The sequence below is a fragment of the Aotus nancymaae genome, unplaced genomic scaffold (genome assembly GCF_030222135.1).
Source record: "Aotus nancymaae isolate 86718 unplaced genomic scaffold, 86718_ANA_hifiasm-v0.15.2.pri h1tg000090l, whole genome shotgun sequence".
Lineage (NCBI taxonomy): Eukaryota > Metazoa > Chordata > Mammalia > Primates > Aotidae > Aotus > Aotus nancymaae.
In genome coordinates this window covers 4,201,708-4,225,568 of record NW_026988505.1, presented here as the reverse complement: position 1 = coordinate 4,225,568, position 23,861 = coordinate 4,201,708, and the positions used below count along the sequence as shown (strand labels likewise).

Here is a 23,861-nt window from a genome sequence, read left to right as displayed (position 1 = left end):
CCCTATGAAACATACATATATATCTATATATCATTGAATGTAGAAACACAGAAATACATAGGCACACTGCACTAATACTGTTCAGTAAAATGTTTAACAAGTCTTAAATGAGACCATCTACTAGTATCCTTAGAAAAGGGCCTAGCTATTTCCTACATACTGAATATTCATGTTTTCTCATCTACAGATTTTGTCTTCCCCGAAACGAAAAGAAAAAATTACCGTTGACTCTCCTTTCTACTCAGTTACTCTTTTGTGCTATGTTAGAAACTTGAAATACATTGGTGATGTGGGGTTTTGTCCCTGACTGCCCACTGTACAGGACAAGAGAGCACAGTGTTTCCGTTGCAATCCAGGACTCCTGGTTTTGAGGTAGAGCATGATCACTGCGGTACTTGGTTTGGTATTGCCACAGGGGCAGCTAAACCAAAGGGAAGTTATATCTGCAAGGGAGGTATAAGAAGGCAAAGTATGGAAAAGGAGGAATGGGTTTTCTCTTTGTTCAGTTTCATCAACTAATTTGTACACCTAGTACAACATCAGTGTCACTTGCTATTAAGAAATCTTTAGTTGGGCTGAGCTGGTTCTCTTGTGAAATTGCGCTGGTTAGCTTTAAGCTTATCAGTTATTTGTCCAATTAAACACTTTTCACCAGTATTTAGTCCGAGTTGTATAGACGATGTATTTGGATTTTGTCATGGTTCATCTACATGACATTTTGTCATGTCAAGTTCATCTACAGACTCAAAACATAATCATTTTAAAGTACCTTGGGAATGTGTAGAGTGACTTCTATAATAGCTTTATGATCCTGATGATGTTTTTTAAACATAATAAAGTTGGATCTTCCATGTTGCAATCACAAAATTAAAACCAGTATTTAAAGTGGAAAAGTATTAAAATATTATGAACAAAAAAAAAAAAAAGAAAAGGGCTTAGAAGATAATAGTTACTTAAGAACCAGTAGTAACAATTGTAATAGCAATAGTAATAGTAGTAATAACACCACTACTAGTAGTAGTATACTATTACCAGGGGTGGACTTCAAGGACTTTGTAAATATACTGAAAATACATGCAAAGTCTTAGTCGTATGTTAGTGTGTATTTTTTGAAAAGTACAAGATGATTTAAAATTATACAAAATTAGAAACCACAACCAGTTCTCTAATTATGAAGCATCAGTAACTGTCATCCGTCACAATTTACCATCAAGAAAATTGATCAAATTGATGAATTAATTGAGCTTGGAAGAATTAGCTGGAGAGACCATAGCTTTTTTCAGAATCGTAGTAGTATACTTTGCATTTAAATCTACTTTTTTTTAAGACAAAGTCTTGCTCTCTCTCTCAGGATGCAGGGCTGGATGGCAGTGGTATGAACTCGGCTCACTGTAACCTCCGCCTCTCAGGTTCAAGCAGTTCTCCTGCCTCAGCCTCCCAAGTAGCTGGGACTATGGGATTACAGATGCCCACCACCATGCCCAGCTAATTTTTGTATTTTTAGGAGAAATGGGGTTTCGACATGGGGGCCAGTCTGGTCTTGAACTCCTGACCTCAAGTGATCTACCCACCTTAGCCTCCCAAAGTGCTGGAATTACAGATGTGAGCACTGCACCCAGCCTACATTCAAATTCCATACAAGTTTCTTATAATTGAGTCAGGCATAACCAAAATGTTTACAAAAATCTTACTCAGTTTTTTCTCAGTAATTTACAAGAGCTATATGAAAATATACTGAAAAACATAGGCCTTTTTGCTATCGCGATAACAATGAAGTTTAAAATGTGAAGAAAAATGCAAATTTAAAAGTAATCCTTAGGTTTATTTCTCTAATTTTTTTTAGTTGAAGTAGTTACTCTAAATTTATATGAATACTCAAATGTTTAATCCAATGAGAAAAATATTTTTCTCCAGCCAAAATACTCTTAGAATTTCTGGCAAAACTGTCATTTCTCAAAATTCCTTAAAAGCTTTAGCCTTATTAATCATAACTCAACTTGAATCTCACTGCATATTTCAAATAAAATGCATTTAATTTCATCAAAAAAGCATGCGTGCTTCTAGAATTGTTTTTAATAACATAAACTACCTTTTACAAAGTCTATTTCTGGTAAGAACAATTCAACTTTGTTCTTTGGTTTTTGCTTGTTTATTTGTTTTTTTTTTTTTTTTTTTTTTTTTTTTTTTTTTTTTTTGAGACGGAGTTTCGCTCGTTACCCAGGCTGGAGTGCAGTGGCACGATCTTGGCTCACCGAAACCTCCGCCTCCTGGGTTCAAGCGATTCTCCTACCTCAGCCTCCCGAGTAGCTGGGACAACAGGCGTGCGCCACCATGCCTGGCTAATTTTTGTATTTTTAGTAGAGACGGGGTTTCACCATGTTGACCAGGATGGTCTCGATCTCTTGACCTCATGATCCACCCACGTCGGCCTCCCAAAGTTTCTTGTTGTTTTTATATAGATGAGATCTTGTTATACGGCCCAGGCTGGTTCTGAAAATGGTATTTGGTTTGGTTTGTAATTATCTTAGGCTAGTTTAATTGTTTGCTTAAGTCTCTTTTTTCAGCTATGCTATAGGCTCATTTACTGTAAACAGTATGTCTTTTCACAACTTTTTTAGTACAGTGTCTGACAAATTAGATATTGTATGTGTATATAATATGTATATTATATGTATATATCTATATGTGTGTATGCTTTGAAAAAATAGCCTGCCAAAAAATGTTGCCACAAAAAGAGGAAATAATCCTATATGAGTGGAAATCAAGAGTAAAAAGAAAAGTGAGGACTGGAATAAATACTAAAGTTCATCTTGTCCTTTTTTAACTGGAAGATGAGAGTTGAAGACTGGAGATTTCCAGAAGTTGATGCAGATTATTTTATGCAATATTTTCAAAAAATGATAGGTAGAGGACATACAAAACAATGGAGTTTGAATACTCTATGATGATGTAATTTGGGAGGAGAAATTCCAAATAATATAAACCAAGAGAATGCGAGACCATTTTTCTAAGGCGTGGTAAAAAATGTCCAGTCTTTGTTAGTTGCGACTCCATGCTCACCTGCATTCATACAAAAACAATGCCAACAGCCTCCATGGAATAATGGGCCCTGATTTGCTGTTGTTGTCAATAAGGCTGTCACAAAGAATATCCTTTATCTTGACCCAATACAATAATGTGGCAAAATCTGACAATAGAACTGTGTGAGAGAATATTGAATTCAAATAAAAACAGAGCATTTTGCAACCTCCAAATACCTACCCTAGTGTACAGATTCACATATCTGTAAGTAGTGTCTAGTCACTCACATCAGAAGCCTGAAAACTGTGTCTTCCTGCACTCCCTTTCACACACCCTTCCCCAAGGGTGTCTACACTCAACCTCCCCTAACTCACAAGGTTTTCTCCTCTTCTGTACATCCTCTACCTCTACCTTACTTCAGAGTCAAATTCTTAGTTTTGGTGTGAAATTTCACTTGCATACCCTTAAAAGAATATTTTAAAAAATTTCTTTACATATCCTTCATTAAAAATCTAATTTTTTTCCTCAAGTTTAAATCATTGACATTACCAGTATTGTTGCAGAATTACAGAGACTGGAGAGACTGTTGAGGTTGCAGAAGGAATTTATTTTAGGTGTACATTTAAATAAACTCAGATTTGGATCCAAATGGCTGAGCCTTTAATAAAGACAGGGCTTGACTTTTTATACATGAAGTACACAGTGGTGCTAAAACAGGTTTGCAGGTGTAGAACAAAGGCAATTTGACAAACAATGACAGGCACCTAACTTAGGCTTACATATGACTGTGGCTATGTAACCCAGATGTCTGCTATATGTAGAGCTCAAGGATTCTAGCACAGGTCTTACCTATTGCCTTCTGCTATAGTGACTAGAAGGTGGGATTTTAGCCTGCTTGGGGGTTTCTTAAAACCTTCTCTGTGTTACAGAAACTTAGAGTTATCAGCTATAGAGAAAAAGTATATAAGAATTTATAAACTTATAAAACTTGCAAAGCAGGATACAATTTCACAGCGGGGGGAAGGACTCAAGGAAGTTTGCTTATGAAAGAAAAATTTAATTTCTGCTTCTCTTTCCTGCATTAATGTTATTTTTATATTATGTTTTATCAATTTTATCAATTTTTCTTTTCCCTCTTCATTCCCCCCCTTTGGTGTGTTTTATATAAGTAAACTTTTAGTAGAATGCACCACTATAATGTCCTCCTCTTTCAAGATAGTACTAAATTACACATAGGAGACAGTACTTGGGTAGGATAGATGTTTTTAATTGCATTTTATGTAAGTTGCACCTTGATTCTTTAAGCCAAAGTTTTACTTTGGGATGGTTAATAGAGGGTAGGCAGGCTTAGTGGTTGCTCTCATTTAGGTGCTTTAGTACCTCCAATCAGGCATAGTGCCAGGGCCTTTTTCTTGCCTTGGCCTTTATTCCCCTGTGCGACTGTGCCTGTCCTAGGTTGTCCCTTCCTTGAGGAATCTTACCTGTCATTGGCTAGCCAGCCATCTTCTGGGGCTAGATAGGATGCTGAAAGAAGCTGTAGCCTTTTTGTGTTTGAGGTGCTGTTGAGTTAATCTGTTTCACCCAGTCACTCTGGTTCCTGTTTTGGTTTACTTAAGGTAAGTTTTCTGTAAGATTGATAAGCCCATTGCCTCCAGGCAGCTTATGGGGAGCAGGGGGTGTTGATAGGTTTTCTTCCTGAGACACAGGTTAATACTTAGTTAAGGCCATTATTGGGGAGGTGGTATGCCTAGTTACTACTGCTTTTATGGTTGACTGTATGCTCTAAAACAAGAGAGGCAAGAGACATGAGAGGATTAAGCAACTACCAAGAATAAGCCCAAACCCACCTGTTAGTGTTTTAAATCCTCCAAAAGATAAGAACCAACCTCCAAAGAGGGAGTCTGGTGACCATCCAGATTTCCAGGTTTGAACTGGGACATACACCAACTTTTGCACTTTTGCAGTTATTTTCATGATAGCTTTTTCATTATCAATTTCTAAGCAAAAGTTAGGTTAAAGTTTGCACATACACTCCCTTCTTGGGCCAGAAGATAATCTAAAGCTAGTCTGTTTTGGTAAATAGCATTTTTCATTTTTGTGGATTGTGCAGCCAACAGATTTAAAGCTTGTGCAGTTTCATTGGTAGTGATTTCAAGTACTATCTGTAATCTTATAATGTGATGAAGCATATAAAAGCGTATGGTATCCCCATGACCTGTCTTGTGCCCAAGTAGCTATTCCTTAATATTGAATAATTCTTTCAGGTGGCCAGTGTCTTTCCAGTCTTATTTTTATATCTCCTCAGATATCATACTTCTTTTACCTATGTTTTTCACTTCATCATAAATAGGGTATCCCAGAGTTTTTCCTATATGTAAAGGGAGTAAGAAGAAGGACGATCCGATTGTCCCTAGTACGTAGACTCCTGTCCAGTTAGCTGGTAATTGCCGATATGCTCGCCGCCCACAAATCCAATAAAGGCCAGGGGGTAGCTGCCAGTATTGGGTGTTTCAAGTTGATACTAGGAGTGGTTTAAAGTTGGGAAGCAAGAAAGTGGGTTGTAGAGTGGCAACCTGGAGGTAGTTTTACTTTGTTTATTTTTGCCCCACCACAAAGTTTTTTTCACTGTTTGGTTATCATATTGTTGCCCTAAACAAGCTAATTTTCCTACTGGGTTAGTGAAGATGTTCCCCCAGTGGGCAATACAGTACCTCCCGACTACGGAAGTTTTTGAGAGCCAGATGGTTGAGCACTTGAGGGCCGGTTTGGGGAAGGTAGGGGTTAAAGTAACATTTTCTTGAGGCATTACTTCTCTTGCATCCCATGGCCACTGATCTCTCATGTTGGCACTCCCACAGACATAACAAGAGGAAACACCTAGATTATTAGCTATACTTCCAGCTAGTTGAGCAAACAGCTTACTGGCTACTGGAGGGAGTTCAAGAACCTGCTGGTTAGTTTTTTAATAATTTTCATAAAATGACTTGAAAACTCAGAAATGGTATTGAGCTGGATGGTTCCGAGGCTTCTTAGTAATACATAAGGTGACTGTTTTCTTATTACTTAAATGCATTGTGATACAGTAGCCTGTGGTCCACATGGGCATGTCTGGCTTGAGGATTGTAAGGTTACAGTATGGCAGCTGTTAGCCTTACAATTTTATTTTGTTAGTATTTTCATAAACATGATTTCCTTTGGTGGTGGTTTGTTGATGGTTGAGATATGTGTCCCTGTGTGGCAATACCAGTAGTATGTTTCTAAGCAAGTAGGATGCCGGCAATCGGGATTGGGTCTGTAACAGTAAATGTCACATCCTGTGTTATCATATACCTTATTAGGCCAGGTTGTCCATGTGAATGTTGTGTGACAGAAATTAAAGTACGGATTTATGTTTTCTCATGGGAAAGGGAGACTTTGGTCTGATTTAATCAGTCCCCCTCTATTGACTTACCTGAGATGTCAAACCAAGTTCCAGGCTGTAACTTGGGGTCATAGCACACATACAGTTGATCATTGCCTGGGTCACAAACTGAATAAATGGTCTGATTATAAGTACAAGCCCCTAACTGAATCCCTGTACATTTATAATATGTTTGATACAGTAAGGTTTTAACTATTGTATTCCCAATCCAAGTAGTTTGCAGGCAGTAAGTACATTTTTCTACCAGTTGCCCTGCCTTTTGTATAGATATTGATGTTGAGAATAATAAAGTAAAAATTAACATTTCCGTACTGCTACATAGGGATAGGACCAATCTTTTCTTGAACATAGGGGTTGCTAAACATGACAGCATAGTAAATAGAATGGTTAACAATACTAAGATAGCAATTAGGCTTAAGATTTTTATTCACATTTACTTTGGATGACTTCTCAAGCTTCAGCCGTGCATGGTCTAGTCAGCCTCCGGTTGTGTGACTACAGCAGGGCTGTTGCTCCTGCTGGTAGCTTGGTCTCGTTGCAGGATTAGTCAGGTTGGGTGCTCTGGATCATGTTTACTGGCCCACTATTCCTGAGCTGCTGCTGGCTTTAGCCTGCTGTGGTGGATCCACAGTCCAATGCCTGCAACTTTAACAGCAGCCCGGGTGGACAACATTACAGTATGGGGCCCATTCCATGGTGGCCCCAATGAGGTTGAGTTTCACTTCTTGACCCAGACTGAATCCCCGGGTTTAAAGGGATGCACAGGAGCTGTTAGACTGATAGGTAATTTTTCTCAAACCCAATCCTGTATTTCTTGCATAGTTATGCCTAAGGCCTGTATTTGCTTTCTCAGGGTTAATTATCCTAGCTCTGTGATGTCCCTGGACAAGACCTGATCCTACCGCAGATGGGTTTCCTGGCAAAATTTCTTTAATAGTTTAGTGTTCGATTTATACGCTCAACCTTTCCTGGGCTTTGTGAGCAATAGGCAGTATGCAATTTCCAGTTTATTTTTAACAGCTGTGTTAGGTCTTTGACAATTTCAGCTACAAATGCTGGGCCATTGTCTCATCCTATAGTGGAAGGTAGCCTAAATCTAGGAATAATGTCTTTTAGTAATATTCTAGTTACTTCTCGTGCCTTTTCTGTCCTGATGAGGAAAGCTGCTACCCAACCTGAGTAGGTACAGACCAACAGTAACACATAGCAATAGCCTTCTGCCCAAGGCAGCGCTGTAAAATCTACAAGAAAATTTTCACAAGGTGCTGCCCTTACTTCCTGAATTCCTTGAGGCTGGGTTGGCCCCTGCCATGGGTTGTTCTGGGTGCAGGCTAAGCATTGTTTACAAATGGCTTGGGAGATGACAGTAAGCTATGGCATATAGAAATGATGTCCTAACAAGGCTTCTAATGTTGTCTTTTCCATATGAGTTCCTTGGTGGAATGTTTTACAGATCTAGGCGCTAATACTTCAGAAATGGTTAACTTCCCATCTGCAAACTTTCACCATCCTCCTTTAGTATGGTTCCCAGTTTGCTAAGCAAACCAGGCCTTTTCATTTGGAGAGTAATTTGGAGTCTGAACACAGTGCCTCTGGGAGGGTCATGGCACAGGCAGCCTTTCTAGCCTCTATGTGGGATGGGAGAACTCCACCCAGGACTGCCTACATAGCCTCCTTGTCTGCTTTTCCATTTCCTTTCATTTTCAGTGTTGCTGCATTCTGGTGGCCTTTACAGTGTTTAACGGCTACTTCTTTTGGTGCCCATACTGCATCTAAAAGCTGCAAAATTTCTTCTGGATACTTTGTCCCTTGGGCTGTTAAGAGCCCTCTTTATTTATAGATACTCCCATGCACATGCAGATGGCAAATGCATATTTAGAGTCAGTGTATATGTTGGCTCTTTTGCCCTTTGCCAGTAATAATGCTCTGGTTAAAGCTATTCTGCCTTCTGGGCTGATGTTCCTGTTAAAACATTGGGCCTCTATGACTGAGTCCGGAGTTACTACTGCATATCCAGTCCTCCAATTTCCTGCCTCTATGAAGCTGCTCCCATCAGTGAAGTATTCTACATCTGGGTCCTGGAGAGGGTGATCTGTAAGACCCTTCCAGCTAGAGAATACTTCATTTATTGTTTCTATGAAGTCATTGAGTGGGGCCCCCAGTTCTATGGGAAGCAGGGTGGCTGGGTTGGGGGTTTTTACAGTCCCTAGAGTTATGCAGGAGTCCTTGCATAAGAGCCCTTGATATTGAATCATCCTTGGATTTAACAACCAGTGGTATCCTGTTTGATCCATTAAGGTTAAAACTGAGTGCAGCACTTGCACAGTTAAATGCTACCCCAGGGTTAGTTTATCTGTTTCCTTTACCAGCATGATTGTGGTGGCTAATGCCTTAAGACAGTGGGGGGTAGGCATCCTCATGCCACTACGTCAAGTTGCTTGGATAAGTAGGCTACCAGGTGGTGCTAAGATCCTAGGACTTGGGTTAAGACTCTGATGGCCATTCCTTTCTGCTTGTGTACATACAGGAAGAAAAGCTTGGCCGTGTCCAGTAGTCCCAAAGCAGGGGCCTCAGTTAAGTCCTACTTAACTTGTTTAAATGTCTTCTCCTGTTCAGTTCCCCAAAGGAGGGCTTTTCTATGAGTGATGAGTGTGGAATCCAGATACAGCAGAACTCTGCCATCCCTAAAAATATTCTTATATGTCACCTGCAGGTTGGGGTTGGAAGGCTACAGACAGCCTTTATTCGAGGTAATCCTAATTTTTGCTTTGCTTGGCTTAGGTGAAACCCCAGGTAGCTAACTCTCTTTAAACAGACTTGGACCTTTTTCCTTGACTGTTTATATTCTGTCTTCCATAATAGGTGGAGTAATGTCTGTGTTCCTAGGTGGCAATCTTCTAGGGTAGGGGATGCTAGCAAAAAATCATTCACACACTGAAATAGGACACACTCCTTGTTGAAAGGAATGTAAGCTTTGAGGAATGTAAGCTTTCTGTTGCTAATGCTTCCCCAAAGATTGCAGGAGAGTTCTTAAACCATTGTGGAAGTCTAGTCCAAATGAGCTAAAAATTGCCCTACTGGAAAGCAAATAATGGTTGACTTATTGATGCCAAACAGAGGCAGAAAAAGGCATCTTTTAGATCTAGGACTGTAAACTAGGCTGTGTTTGCTGCAATTAGATTTATTAATGTATAGGGGTTGGGCACTACTGGGCAAATAGTGACTGTAGACCCATTTACAGCTTGCAAGTCTTGCACTGGTCTATAGTCATATATTCCTCCAATCAGTGTTGGCATCGGCACCAGGAGGAGTGGAATATTCCAGAGTGATTGACATGCTACTAGTATACCATGCTTTTGTGCTCCCATACACCCCCCAACAGCTTCTTGAGGCAAAGGGTATTGATGAAGCTGGACAGGGGTGGCACCTGATTTTAGCTCTACTACCACTGGGGTATGGTTTATAGTCAGCCAGGCAGGTTTTCAGCCCAGACTTCCAAAAATTCATCTGTTAGCCTGACTAGTATGGTTTCTTCTTCTGGAGTTAAGGGATGGTCTGGCCCTTGTGTTCCCCTAGTGTGCAGCCTCCACTCCTCAGCCTGTGGCATAGAGTTAGCACCATTGTTGCTGGCTGGGTGAGATCTTTAAAGTCACATTGCCTTTTGGTCTGAAGGAAACTTGAGCCTGCAGCTTTTGGAGCAGGTCTCTCCCTAGCAGGGGAACTGGACAATTTGGGAGGTATAAGAATTCGCGCTGGACTTCTCATCCTCCTAAAACACACCTCTTTGACTGGCAAAAGGGCCTTTTCTCTGCCACTCCTGTGGCTCCAATTATAGTAGCATACATTTTAGTTAATGGTCCAATTGGTTGAGTTACTACTGAGTGTTCAGCACCTGCGTCTACCATGAAATCTATTTCTTGGCCCCCTACTTTTGTCCTGACCATAGGCTCGTGGGGGCCTAGAGAAATGCAGCCCAGTCTGTATCAGTCCTTATAGCATTCGGCCCCCACCAGGCCAATTAGGTCAGCTTCTTGAGCCCTTCTCTGGCTTTCATTACTGTCAACTGCATCCTTTTCTGGGCACTCATTTTCCCAGTGTCCTTCATTTTTGCATACTGCACCCTTGTTTCTCTCTAGTCTAGGTCATTTTTCAAAGTTCTCTCAGGTTAAACCTCTCCCTTGCCCAAGACTTCAACCATGTCTTCTTGCTGCATTCACCCCCCTTTCTGTGAGAGCCATGGCCAGGAGATCGGCTTTCCTTTTAAGCTTTCAATCTGCTTCTCTTTTGGCCACCTCCTCATGGTTAATGAACACTTTCTGGGCCACCTGTATGAGCTAAGTGGCAGTCATGCCTTCAAACACTTTTAGCTTTTGGAGTTTCCTTATGTTATCACTCTGCACCTGACTAACAAAGGCTGTGTTCACCATACATTGATTTCCTGCTGCTTCTGGGTCAAATGGGGTGTAGAGTCAATATGCTTCACAGAGCCTATCATAAAACTCACTTGGGCTCTCATCTGCCTTCTGATGAACCTCTGAAATTTTTCCCATATCCTTCCCTCCTGCCTTGATTCCATTTAGAAGTGCCTCCCGAAATGCCTGCAGGTATTGTAACCCCTCTGCCTCATTGCAGTTCCATTGGGGATTTGTCACTGAGTAATGTTCCTCAGTATATTGGCAGGCATCAACTGTGCCTGCCAGGGCATTTCTCTCCAGGTATTGGAGAGTTGTCTGGGTTACTCTATGCTGCTTCTCTGTAGTAAGCAGTGTTAACAGGAACTCCTGGAAATCTGCCCACGTGGGGTTGTGGGTAAAATGTATTGCGTTAAATCTCTGATGGCTTGGGGTTTCTTCATGTAGGAGTGAGTATGCTGTTTCCAATTTAGGAGGTCAGTGGTGGAGAAGGACTGGTGGGTAAACAGCCTTTCTCTGCCTCTGCCTTGGCCCTCAGCATCGTGGTAAATTTGGGACCTAGTTTCTTGGAGAAGCATTTGTAAGGCTCAGGTGTGGCCAGACCACAGTCGGCTATGGGAATTGCCTCTTTCCTTTTCCCTGAATTCCATGGGCATGCCTTTTTGTTCCTCACTAAGGGATGACACTGAAGTGTCACTTCTGTCTGAACTTGATTCTCCAGCTGCTTGCCCTTCACCTTGCCTTAGATTAGCCAAGGATGGATATATTGGCACAAAAAGGGGTGGTCATTCTCTCTTCTCTGGAGGGGACTGTAGGACCAGTTTTTGTTTTTCCAGTTCTCCCTCCCCTACTTTCTGGTTGAGGGGCACTGTGGTTTCCTTTACAAACTTTGGCTCTGCTCAAGCCACTGAAGTTTTACAGTATACTGACTGGTAGGGCTGCAGACACTTGGGATTTAATTGGACCACATTTAGCCAGGAGTCAGGGTGTCCACTGACCCTAGTTACTACTCTATACACACGACCAACCACCTCACAATCTATTGTTCCTTCAGTGGGCCGCCTGATATTGAAAGAAGGCCAGTCTAGTTCACACAGAGTTCTTAATCTTTGAGGAGTCAGTTTGATACCGTAATATCCTCCAAAACCCTTCTCAAAGTTCCTTAACATGCATTCCAATGCACAGGTTTTGACGACTTCCCTCTCATCTCCTCCCTTGCGATGCACAATCACTCTCACTTTCACCTCGGGCTGGTTAAGCTGATCCAGGTAGGAGGGGGTTTCAGACACTGCTCTAGCTAGGAGAGTACCTTATTCCCCTACAACTGCTGCAGTTGTAGGGCAACTCCTGTTAGCCATATGTGGGATGGCCCCTGGCTGCGGCCAGCACCACACTTTGCTCTGAGCATACAGTCCACGCTAAGGGACTTGCAGCTCCCACATGTCACTCCCCGCATTGGCTCCTCCCAGAGTCATCTCTTTCATGCACTTTCACACACCTCTCCTTCCCAGTTTTCCACTCCTGCCCTTAGGCTTCCTTACTAAGTTAGCCTAGCAAGCCACTCGTTTCCAGTGTTGATGGGTATGTGAATTTCATCTGAATCACTGAGTCACCCTTGCTTCTGCCAGCCCTACTGTGTTGGATTAGTAATCACTTCCCTGGAATTTATCAGGTTCCGGTTAGCTGAGTTTCACTCAAAAAGGTGAGCTGTAGTTCCTTCTCTTAGCCCTGCTAGGTTGGGTTACTAGTCAATTCCCCAGAAGGTGACTGAAGCTCTGGACCTCTCTTCCCTTTTTCCTTCCCCTTCTTCAATCCTCAACTGTCTTACTACTGTTCCTAAAATGTGCTAATCCTAGAGTCATTCTGAAGCCTCGTCCTGGTTCTGTTGTGCTGTCCGGAAAGAACACTGGGGCTTGGGAGAGCCAATCTCCTTCTTGGGAAAAGCCTCCTGGTGGCACCTAAGGTCTTGGGTCTCCCTTGGCCTGGGGCCTTGGCCTCCAGAGACAAAGCAGACAGCAAGCCCATCATCTCCAATCCTGGACCAGCCTCCAAAAGTGTTGCAGAATTTTTGAGACTGGAGAGATTGTTGAGGTTGCAGGAGTTTATGTTAGGTGCACACCAGCCCAGCTCAGATTTGGATCCAAAATGGCTGAGCACCTAACAAAGACAGGGCTTGACTTTTTACACATGAAGTACACAGTGGTGCTAAAACAAGTTTGCAGGTGTAGAACAAAGGCAATTTGACAAACAATGACAGGCACCTAACTTAGGCTTACATATGACTGTGGCTATGTAACCCAGATGTCTGCTATGTGTAGAGCTCAAGGATTCTAGCACAGGTCTTACCTATTGCCTTCTGCTACAGTGTCTAGAAGGTGGGATTTTAGCCTGCTTGGGGATTTCTTAAAACCTTCTCTGTGTTACAGAAACTTAGAGTTATCAGCTATAGAGGAAAAGCATATAAGAATTTATAAACTTACAAAACTTGCAGAGCAGGATACAATTTCACAGGAGGGGGAAGGACTCATGAAAGTTTGCTTATTTAAAAAAATAATTTCTGCTTTTCTTTCCTGAATTATATTATGTTGTTTTACTGATTTTTCTTTTTGCTCTTCAGTATATCACATGCAAATTATGGTCAAGAGCTCTTAAGTAAAATACAAGTTTTACTCAGGTCTAAGAGAATAATACCACAGCAACTTGATACTTCTGAATATTCATTTAAAAGAAACTCAACAAATTTATTTTATTCCTTGTTCTCTTTCAACGATTACTTGTGGGCTACAATTTACACAAAAAAAACTTAATATATTTTTATAGTTTGAAAGTTCTTTATGAATAATATATAACACTTATCTGTAGCAAACTTTGATTTTTAAATTTCCTGTGACCACAAGGCTCCACAGGTGAAAACATTCTCTCTGATTTAGTTGTGAATTTCCTATTAATATACTGTTGATTAAATAAACAGTGATAAAATTGTTGATGATCTATGTTCTACAGAAAAAGAATGTTTTATTGGTAATTCACCAATTAATGCTATAGATAAGTCATTTTCATTGTTCATGCATTACTGATTTTTAGAAAGAGACAAGCTTTAGTATCAATTTTATTGCTATTGTGGGCATCAGACCTCAAGAAAATAGTATGTTAAAATAAATTTGGCTTGCTGAGAATAATGGTTAACACAGGAACTGAAAACCAAACACTGCATGTTCTCACTCATAAGTGGGACCTGAAGAATGAGAACACCTGGACACAGGTAGGGGAAAAAATCACTCACCAGGTCCTATCTGGGGGTAAGGGACAAAGGTAGGTAGAGCATTAGGGCAAATACCTAATGCACATGGGGTTTAAAACCTAGATGATGGGTTGACAGGTGCAACAAACCACAATGGCACATGTATACCTATGTAACAAATCTGCATGTTCTGCATATGTGTCTCAGAACTTAAAAGTAAATAATAAATTTGGCTTTGAGTTGCCACTCTACTTTGAATTCCTACACAGTGAACTGTAACCTCATTCAGTACATAACAAACTGCAACTCCACTCAAGAGAATGTTCTTATAACAGCTTAGTCTCAGCTGATCACAGCAGCCAATCACAGGCCCTGGACTGGTCAGACCATTTCCCAGTCAGGCAGGTGCCCAGTGGTGGCTCCTTCAGCTGCCTCCCCATGCTCCTTCCCTTTTCTATCAGTGCTGCTGCCAACATTGTTGGCTGGAGCTTTCTGGACCTTTCCAGTATTAGAAAGCTGCCTGATTAGATACATCTCTTTGCTTAAATAAACTCTGCTAAATTTCAGTTATCAAAAGTTTTAACAGGTAGAAGAAAAATAGTCAGAATGCAGAAAAAGATTTGATGTGGTTTCTGCCTGATGAAATTGCCCATGCTTTTTTTTTCACTCTTAACTGTTTTCTGTAGTTTCCAGGTTTTCTATATATTATTAATGGTCAGAGAAAAAGCCAACCAAGAGATCAAAAGGACTTGGGAGTAGTGGCCTGATAATCACAGACATCATTTTACAGTTAGGCTGAAAAAACTGAAAGCTGAGAGGACTTTGTTTACAAGAAAAACTGGAAATAGTTAAACTAAGTCCCAATGAAAAAATCTTCTGTCTTGTGGTACAAATAAATGTATGTACATGCATAATTTATATGTATATATAAATGTTTATTCTTACCACACATAAATACAAAATGTAAAAAAATCAATGCATAACAGTTTAACAAGAGATTATTTAGGAAAACTAGGATGCTTCTGTTATATTCTTAATATGTTATTTCTTCCCACACTATTATACTTAGGAAAAAGGGAAAAGAGAGCAAAAATATAGTCTATTTGAACATATTTTTCCCCATAACATTAAACATTGTAGATTAAGGGAATAAGATAAAACTGAGAAATATGGAGGGCAGTAGAATACATAAGATGAAGTTAAGAACTGGAGCCAAAATGTGAGTCAAGCATCACAGAAAAAGAAAGCAAAGCATGAGCCAGGGGCACTGGGGAGAAAGGGAGGGAGGGCCTCGAAAATGGCTTTCTACTGAGCTCTCAATTCTGCCCAGGGATGCCCCTAACACCCACAGGCAGCTGTAGTGAACCTGTATGTCTCCCCTAAGACTTAAAACAAAGTGGAGTTACAGTCAGGAGGCAATATGGAACAGCCTGAGCATCTCTGTGCTGACATTTTTAAAGAAAACACTTTGTTCTTTCTAACAAAAATACCATAGCTAGTGCTCTCCTGGGCTGTTCCCTGTACCTGCCAGCACTCCCCAATCATCCACCATCATAGGCAGAAACTGTGGAGTGTGGCTGCTCCCAGGGACACACATCTATTGAAAGAGTTCTTTCACATTGGATACATAATCGTATATATAATTTTAGTCTAAGTGTATCCTTCCTCACAACAACACTGAGATGGGAAAGGAGGGTATCACTATTATGTATATTTATTTGCATGTTAGAGAGGAGCAAGAAAGCCCAGGCTCACCCCAACCAAGCCAGAATATCCATCTGTGTGTCTCACTTCAAGTTGTGTTTCTGAAATGTCACTTTCTCTTACCACTAGAAACAATACAGGAAAATTTGATTTTTTTCTACAAATGAATAAAATAAGTAACTCCAGAGATACTTTCAAGAATTGAATCAATAAGAGCCAGTAACATACAAATATCAAATGAATAACAACTTTTTTTAAAGAATGTTATAAAATTTGATCAACCTAGAAAATGTATCAAAAGAAAGCGTTTTGCTAACATAAATTTTATAAATCAATATTTTTTAACAATTATAAGGGAATAAATTGCCAGATCAAGTTTTGTAAAATTAAATGTTTTCAAAAACGTGAGGGTTTAGTTGGCATGCCAGAAAGTGTTCAACTTGCCAGTTTACCTTATATTACTTCTTTCTTATTTTTAAGAAAATACAGGCTGCCTTCTATTACCTTAAATAAAACAACTATAAAGAAATAATTTTTCTTCAATTTTCCTAAATTCAAGAGCATATTTACTGGCGACCATTTCAAAATATTTGACATGGTTAATATCATTAACTATGTTGATATGGTTGACACATTTTTGTACTAAAAACCTTAAATTATGCTTTCAAAATCAGATCAGTTGAAAACATAAACAATGTATAGTAATGTGCACAAAAGACACATTTCCCTGACTTGTGAGTGTTTCAGTAACACAAAGTACTTTGCATTTTTTACTTAAGAAGTATTGGCTTCTAATTTTGCCATGATTCTGATTTATTGTAGACTCAGCCAGTGACAGGACAGGAAAAACAACCATTCCTTTAAGATATACAGACAAGGGCAGTGGTATTACCATAAATAAAGCCCTTTACCTTTCTCTCTCAAAAATTACAGAAACTTATCACACATCTGTGATATTCTAACCAGCCCCTGGATTCTGGATGCAATTGTTTTGTTTTGTTTCTTAACAGAGAAGTTTTCCTTATCATACTCAATGCAGGTAAGTGCTTCTTATAACCAAGTTTAGTTCAAGCACATTTAATGGGATTTATAAAATTTTGATGTCATTGGAATAAACTGATTTAATCAGCCTCATAACTGTTCATCTTACACACAACTAAAGCAGAGTTCACAGTCTATCATTAACAATCTGTGCTTAATGGACATATGAGGGAAAAACTGGTTTTAGTTCTAGTACCTTAGAAGCCTAAATAACGAGACAACTTTGCTTTTGCTAAAAAAATGAATATAAAGTTTTAGGGGAAAGCTAGAATACTAAAACCTTTTAAATTGTGGTCCATGCCATCTAATTTTAACAACGCTCTCTAAAAAAAAAAACCCATCCATGAAGACAAAACCCAGAACATGGGATTCTTTTCTTTCTGGCTCTTAAAAAATTATTTCATTAGTTTTGGGGGACACAGGTGTTTTTGGTTATATGGACGGGTTCCTTAGTGGTGATGTCTGGGATTGCAATGCACCTGTAATCCAAGTGGTGTACACTGTATACGGTATGTAGTCTTTTATCCCTCACCCATTCTTCCAATCTTCCCCCTTGAGTCCTCAGAGTCCACTGTATCATTCTTTGTATTATTAATATTATTATACTTCAAGTTCCTGGGTAGATGTGCAGAATGTGCAAGTTTGTTACATAGTTATACATTTGCCAGGGTGGTTTGCTGTATCCATCACCCCGTCATCTACATTAGGGATTTCTCCTAATGCTATCTCACTCCTAATCCCCCAGCCTCACCACCCCATTACAGGCCCCAGTGTGTGATGTTGCCCTCCCTGTGTCCATGTGTTCTAATTGTTCAACTTATGAGTGAGAACATGTAGTGTTTGGTTTTCTGTTCTTGTGTTAGTTTGCTGAGAATGATAGTTTCCAGATTGGTCCATGTCCCTGCAAAGGACATGAAATCATTCATTTTATGACTGCATAGTATTCCATGGAGTATATGTGCCACATTGTCTTTATCCAGTTTGACACTGATGGGCATTTGTGTTGGTTCCAAGTCTTTGCTATTGTGAACAGTGCCACAATAAACATACATGTGCATGATTCTTTATAATAGAATGATTTATAATTTGTGGGGTGTATACCCAGTAATGGGATTGCTGGGTCAAATGGTATTTCTAGTTCTAGATTCTTGAGGAATCGCCAGATTGTCTTCCACGATGGTTGAACTAATTTACACTTCCACCAACAGTGTAAAAGTGTTCCTATTTCTCCACATCCTCTCCAGCATCTGTGGTCTCCTCACTTTTTAATGATCGCCATTCTAATTGGTGTGAGATGGTATCTCATTGTGGTTTTGATATACATTTCTCTAATGACCAGTGCTGATGTGGTTATTTTCATAAGTTTGTTGGCTGCATAAGTGTATCCTTTTGAGAACAGTCATTTCATATCCTTCTTTGAGTTTTTGATGGGGTTGTTTTTTTCTTGTAGATTTGTTTAAGTTCTTTGTAGACTACAGATATTCGCCCTTGGTTAGATGGGTAGATTACAAAAATTTTCTCCCATTCTGTAGGTTGCCTATTCACTCTAATGATAGTTTCTTTTGCTGTTCAGAAGCTCTTAAGTCTAATTAGATCACATTTGTCTATTATAGCTTTCGTTGCCATTGCTTTTGGTGTTTTAGTCATAAAGTCCTTACCCATGCCTATGATCTGAATGGTATTGCCTAGGTTTTCTTCTAGGGTTATTTATGGTGTTAGGTTTTATGTTTAAATCTTAAATACATATTGAGTCAATTTTTTTTAAGGTATAAGGAAGTAATACAGTTTCAGCTTTCTGCAAATGGCTAAAGCCATTTATTAAATAAGGAATCCTTTCCACATTGATTGTTCTTGTCAGGTTTGTCCAGGATCAGATGGTGGTAGATGTGAAGCATTCTTTCTGAGGCCTCTGTTCTGTTCCATTGTTCTATATATCGGTTTTAGTACCACTACCATGCTGTTTTGATTACTGTAGCCTTGCATTGTAGTTTAAAGTCAAGTTGCATGATGCCTAAAGCTTTGTTCTTTTTGTTTAGGATTGTCTTGGCTATGCAGGCTCTTTTTTGGTTCCAAAAGAAGTTTAAGATGATTTTTTTCTAATTCTGTGAAGAAAGTTAATGGTAGCTTGATGGGGATAGCATTGAATCTTTGAATTACATTGAGCAGTATGGCCATTTCCACAATATTGATTCTTCCTAACCATGAGCATGGAATGTTCTTCGATCTGTTTGTGTCTGCTCTTATTTCTTTGAGCAGTGGTTTGTAGTTCTCCTTGAAGAGGTCCTTTACATCCCTTGTTAATTGTATCCCTAGGTATTTTATTCTCTTTATAGCAATTGTGAAAGGGAGTTCACTCATGATTTAGCTCTCTTTTGGTCTGTTATTGGTGTATAGTAATGCCTGTGATTTTTACAACTGATTTTGTATCCTGAGACTTTGCTGAAGTTTCTTATCAGCTTAAGGAGATTTTGGCCTGAGACGTTGGGGTCTTCTAAATATACAATCATGTCAACTGCAAATTGAGACAACTTGATTTCCTCTTTTCCAAATTGAATACACTTTATTTTTTTTTTTTTCTTGGCTGATTGCCCTGTCCAGAAGTTCCAATACTGTGTTGAATAGAAGTTAGGAGATAGGGCATCCTCGTCTTGTGCCAGTTTTCAAAGGAAATGGTTTCAGTTCTTGCCCATTCAGTATTATCTTGGCTGTGGTTTTATCATAAATAACTCTTATTACTTTGAGATACATTCCTTCAGTGCTTAGTTCGAGAGTTTTTAGCACAAAGGCCTATTAAATTTTGTCGAAGTCCTTCTCTGCATCTCTTGAGATAATCACGTGGTATATTTCTTTGGTTCTGTTTATAATGGATTAGGTTTATTGATTTGCATATGTTGAACCAGCCTTGTATCTCAGGGATAAAGCCAGTTTAATCATGATGGATAAGCTTTTTGATGCTCTGTTGGTTTTGGTTTGCCAGTATTTTATTGAGGATTTTCGCATTGATGTTTATCAGGGATATTGGCCTGAAACATTTTTTTCAGTTGTGTCTCTGACAGGTTTTGGTATCAGAATGACGATGGACTGATAAAATGAGTAAAGGAGGATTCCCTCATTTTCTATTGTTTAGAGTAGTTTCAGAAGGAATGGTATCAGCTTCTCTTTGTACTGCTGGTGGAATTCAGCTGTGAACCTGTCTGGTCCTGGACTTTTTTTGGTTGGTAGGGTATTAATTGTTGCCTTGATTTCAGATCTCATTATTGGTCTATTCAGAGATTTGTCTTCTTCCTGGTTTAGTCTTGTGAAGGTGTATGTGTCCAGGAATTTATCCATTTCTTTTGATTTTCTGGTTTATTTGCATAGAGATGTTTACAGTATTCTCTGATGATAGTTTGTATTTCTGTGGGATCGGTGGTGATATCCCCTTTATCATTTTTCATTGCATCTATTTGATTCTTCTCTCTTTTCTTCTTTATTAGTCTGGCTAGCAGTCTATCTATTTTGTTGATCTTTTCAAAAAACCAACTCCTGGATTCATTGATATCTTGACGGGTTTTTTTTTTTTTTTGTCTCTATCTCCTTCAGTTCTGCTCTGATCTTAGTTATTTCTTGTCTTCTATTAGCATTTGAATTTGTTTGTTCTTGCTCCACTAGTTCTTTTAATCATGATATTAGGGTTTTGATTTTAGATCTTTCCTCCTTTTTCTTGTGCACATTTAGTGGTATAAATTTCCCTCTACACACTGTTTTAAATGTGTCCAAGAAATTCTGGTACATTGAAACCAATGAGAATTAAGACACAAAGAACATCATTATTTCTGCCTTCATTTCATTATTTATCCAGTAGTCATTCAGAAGCATGTTGTTCAGAGTTCTAATTTGACTGCACTGTAGACTGAGAGACTGCTAGGATTTCCATTCCTTTTCATTTGCTGAGGAGTGCTTCACTTCCAATTATGTCCTCAATTTTACAATAAGTGTGATGTGTGTTGAGAAGAATGTACATTTTGTGGATTTCGGGGGGGAGAGTTCTTTATATGTCCATAAGGTCTGCTTGGTCCAGATAGGAATTTAAATCCTAGATATCCTTGTTAATTTTCTGTCTCATTGATCTGTCTAATATTGACAGTGGGTTGTTAAAGTCTCCCACTATTTTTGTGTGGGAGTCAGTCTTTTTTAGGTCTCTAAGAACTTGCCTTATGAATCTTGGTGCTTCTGCCATTGGTTGAATATATATTTAGAATCATTAGCTCTTTTGTTGCATTGATCCCTTTCCCATTATGTAATGCCCTTCTTTGTCTCTCTTGATTTTGTTGGTTTAAAATCAGTTTTATCAGAGACAAGGATTGCAACCCCTGCATTTTTTGCTTTCCATTTGCTTGGTAAATATTTCTCCATCCCTTTATTTTAAGCCTATGTGTGTCTTTGTATGTGAGATGGGTCTCCTGAATACAGCACACTGATAGGACTTGACTCTTTATCCAGTTAGCCAGTCTGTCTTTTAACTGGGGCATTCAGCCCATTGACAGTTAAGGTTAATATTGTGTGTGTGTGTGTGTGTGTGTGTGTGTGTGTGTGTATTATTGCATTCAGAATTGTTGCATAGGTACATATGTGGCAATATGGTTGGCTGCCTCCATCCCCACCACCTATACCTGGCACTTCACCCCATGTTATCCCTCCCCAATTCCTACCCCCAACTGTCCCTACCCTAGACCCCTCTCACAGACCTCAGTGTGTGATGCTCCCCTCCCAGTGTCCATGTGTTCTCATTGTTCAGTACCCGCCTATGAGTGAGAACATGTGGTGTTTGATTTTCTGTTCTTGTGTCAGTTTGCTGAGAATGACGGTTTCCAAGTTCATTCATGTCCCTAAAAAGGACATGAACTCATCGTTTTTTTATGGCTGCATAGTATTCCATGGTGTATATGTGCCACATTTGCCCTGTCCAGTGTATCATTCATGGAAATTTGGGTTGGTTCCAAGTCTTTGCTATTGTTAAGCAGTGCTGCAATGAACATATGTGTGCATGTGTCCTTATAATAGAATGATTTATAATTCTTTGGATATATACCCAGTAATGAGATTGCTGGGTCAAATGGAATTTCTATTTCTATTTCTATTTCTAGGTCCTTGAGGAATCGCCACACTGTCTTCCACAATGGTTAAACTAATTTACACTGTTGGTGGCAACAGTGTAAAAGTGTTCCTATTTCTTCACACCCTCTCCAGCATCTGTTGTCTCCAGATTTTTAAATGATTGCCATTCTAACTGGCGTGAGATGGTATCTGAATGTGATTTTGATTTGCATTTCTCTAATGACCAGTGATGATGAGCATTTTTTCATGTTTGTTGGCCTCATATATGTCTTCTTTTGTAAAGTGTCTGTTCGTATCCTTTGCCCACTTTTGAATGGGTTTGTTTTTTTCTTGTAAATCCATTTTAGATCTTCGTAGATTTTGTATATAAGTCTTTTGTCAGACGGGTAGATTGCAAAAATTTATTCCCATTCTGCTGGTTGCTAGTTCACTCCAATGATTGTTTCTTTTGCTGTGCAGAAGCTCTGGAGTTTAATTAGATCTCATTTGTCTATTTTGGCTTTTGTTGCCAATGCTTTTGGTGTTTTAGTCATGAAGTCCTTGCCTATGCCTATATCCTCAATGGTTTTGCCTAGGTTTTCTTCTAAGGGTTTTTATGGTGTTAGGTCTTATGTTTAAGACTTTAATCCATCTGGAGTTAATTTTAGTGTTAGGTGTCAGGAAGGGGTCCAGTTTCTGCTTTCTGCACATGGCTAGCCAATTTTCCCAACACCATTTATTAAACAGGGAATCCTTTCTCCATTGCTTGTTTTTGTGAGGTTTGTCAAAGTTCAGATGGTTGTAGATGTGTGGCGTTGCCTCCGAGGCCTCTATTCTGTTCCATTGGTCTAACCTCTGTTTTTTTAACAGTACCATGCTGTTTTGATTACTGTGGCCTTGTAGTATAGTTTGAAGTCAGGTAGTATGATGCCTCCAGCTTTGTTCTTTTTGCTTAGAATTGACTTGGCTATATGGGCTCTCTTTTGGTTCCATATGAAGTTTAAGGTGGTTTTTTCCAGTTCTATGAAGAAAGTCATAGGTAGCTTGAAGGGGATAGCATTGAATCTATGAATTACTTTGAGCAGTTTGGCTATTTTCACAATATTGATTCTTTCTAACCATGAGCATGGAATGTTAATCTGTTTGTGTCCTCTCTTATTTCATTGAGCAATGGTTTGTAGTTCTCTTTGAAGAGGTCCTTTACATCTTTGTTAGTTGTATTCCTAGATATTTTATTCTGTTTGTAGCAATTGTGAATGGAAGTTTGTTCTTGATTTGGCTCTGTTTAAGTCTGTTATTGGTATAGAGGAATGCTTGTGATTTCTGCACATTGATTTTGTATCCTGAGACTTTGCTGAAGTTCTGTATCAGTTTCAGGAGATTTTGGGCTGAGATGATAGGGTCTTCTAAATATACAATCATGTCATCTGCAAATAGAAACAATTTGACTTCCTCCTTTCCTAATTGAATACCCTTTATTTCTTTTTCTGGTCTGATTGCTTTGGCTAGAACTTCCAATACTATCCTGAATAGGTAGGGTGAGAGAGCATCCTTGTCTGGTGCCAGGTTTCAAAAGGAATGCTTCCAGTTTTTGCCCATTCAGTATCATATTGGCTGTTGGTTTGTCATAAATAGCTTTTATTATTTTGAGATACATTCCATCGATACCTAGTTTATTGATAGTTTTTAGCATTGAGGGCTGTTGAATTTTGTCAAAGGGCTCTGCATTTATTGAGATAATCATGTGGTTTTTGTCTTTGGTTCTGTTTATGTGGTGTATTATGTTTATAGACTTGCGTTTGTTGAACCAGCCCTGCATCCCTGGGATGAAGCCTAATTGATCATGATGGTAAGCTTTTTGATGTGCTGTTGCAATTGGTTTGCCAGGATTTTATTGAAGATTTTTGCATCTATGTTCATCATGAACATTGGCCTGAAGTTTTCT

The 23,861-nt window shown here is 39.3% G+C and overlaps 1 protein-coding gene across 1 annotated transcript in view; it reads right to left on the bottom strand.

The window, feature by feature from the left end:
• The window catches only part of CSMD1 (CUB and Sushi multiple domains 1), a 2,129,340-nt gene that overhangs the window by 90,284 nt on the left and 2,015,195 nt on the right, over positions 1-23,861 (bottom strand). The window lies entirely within an intron of this gene.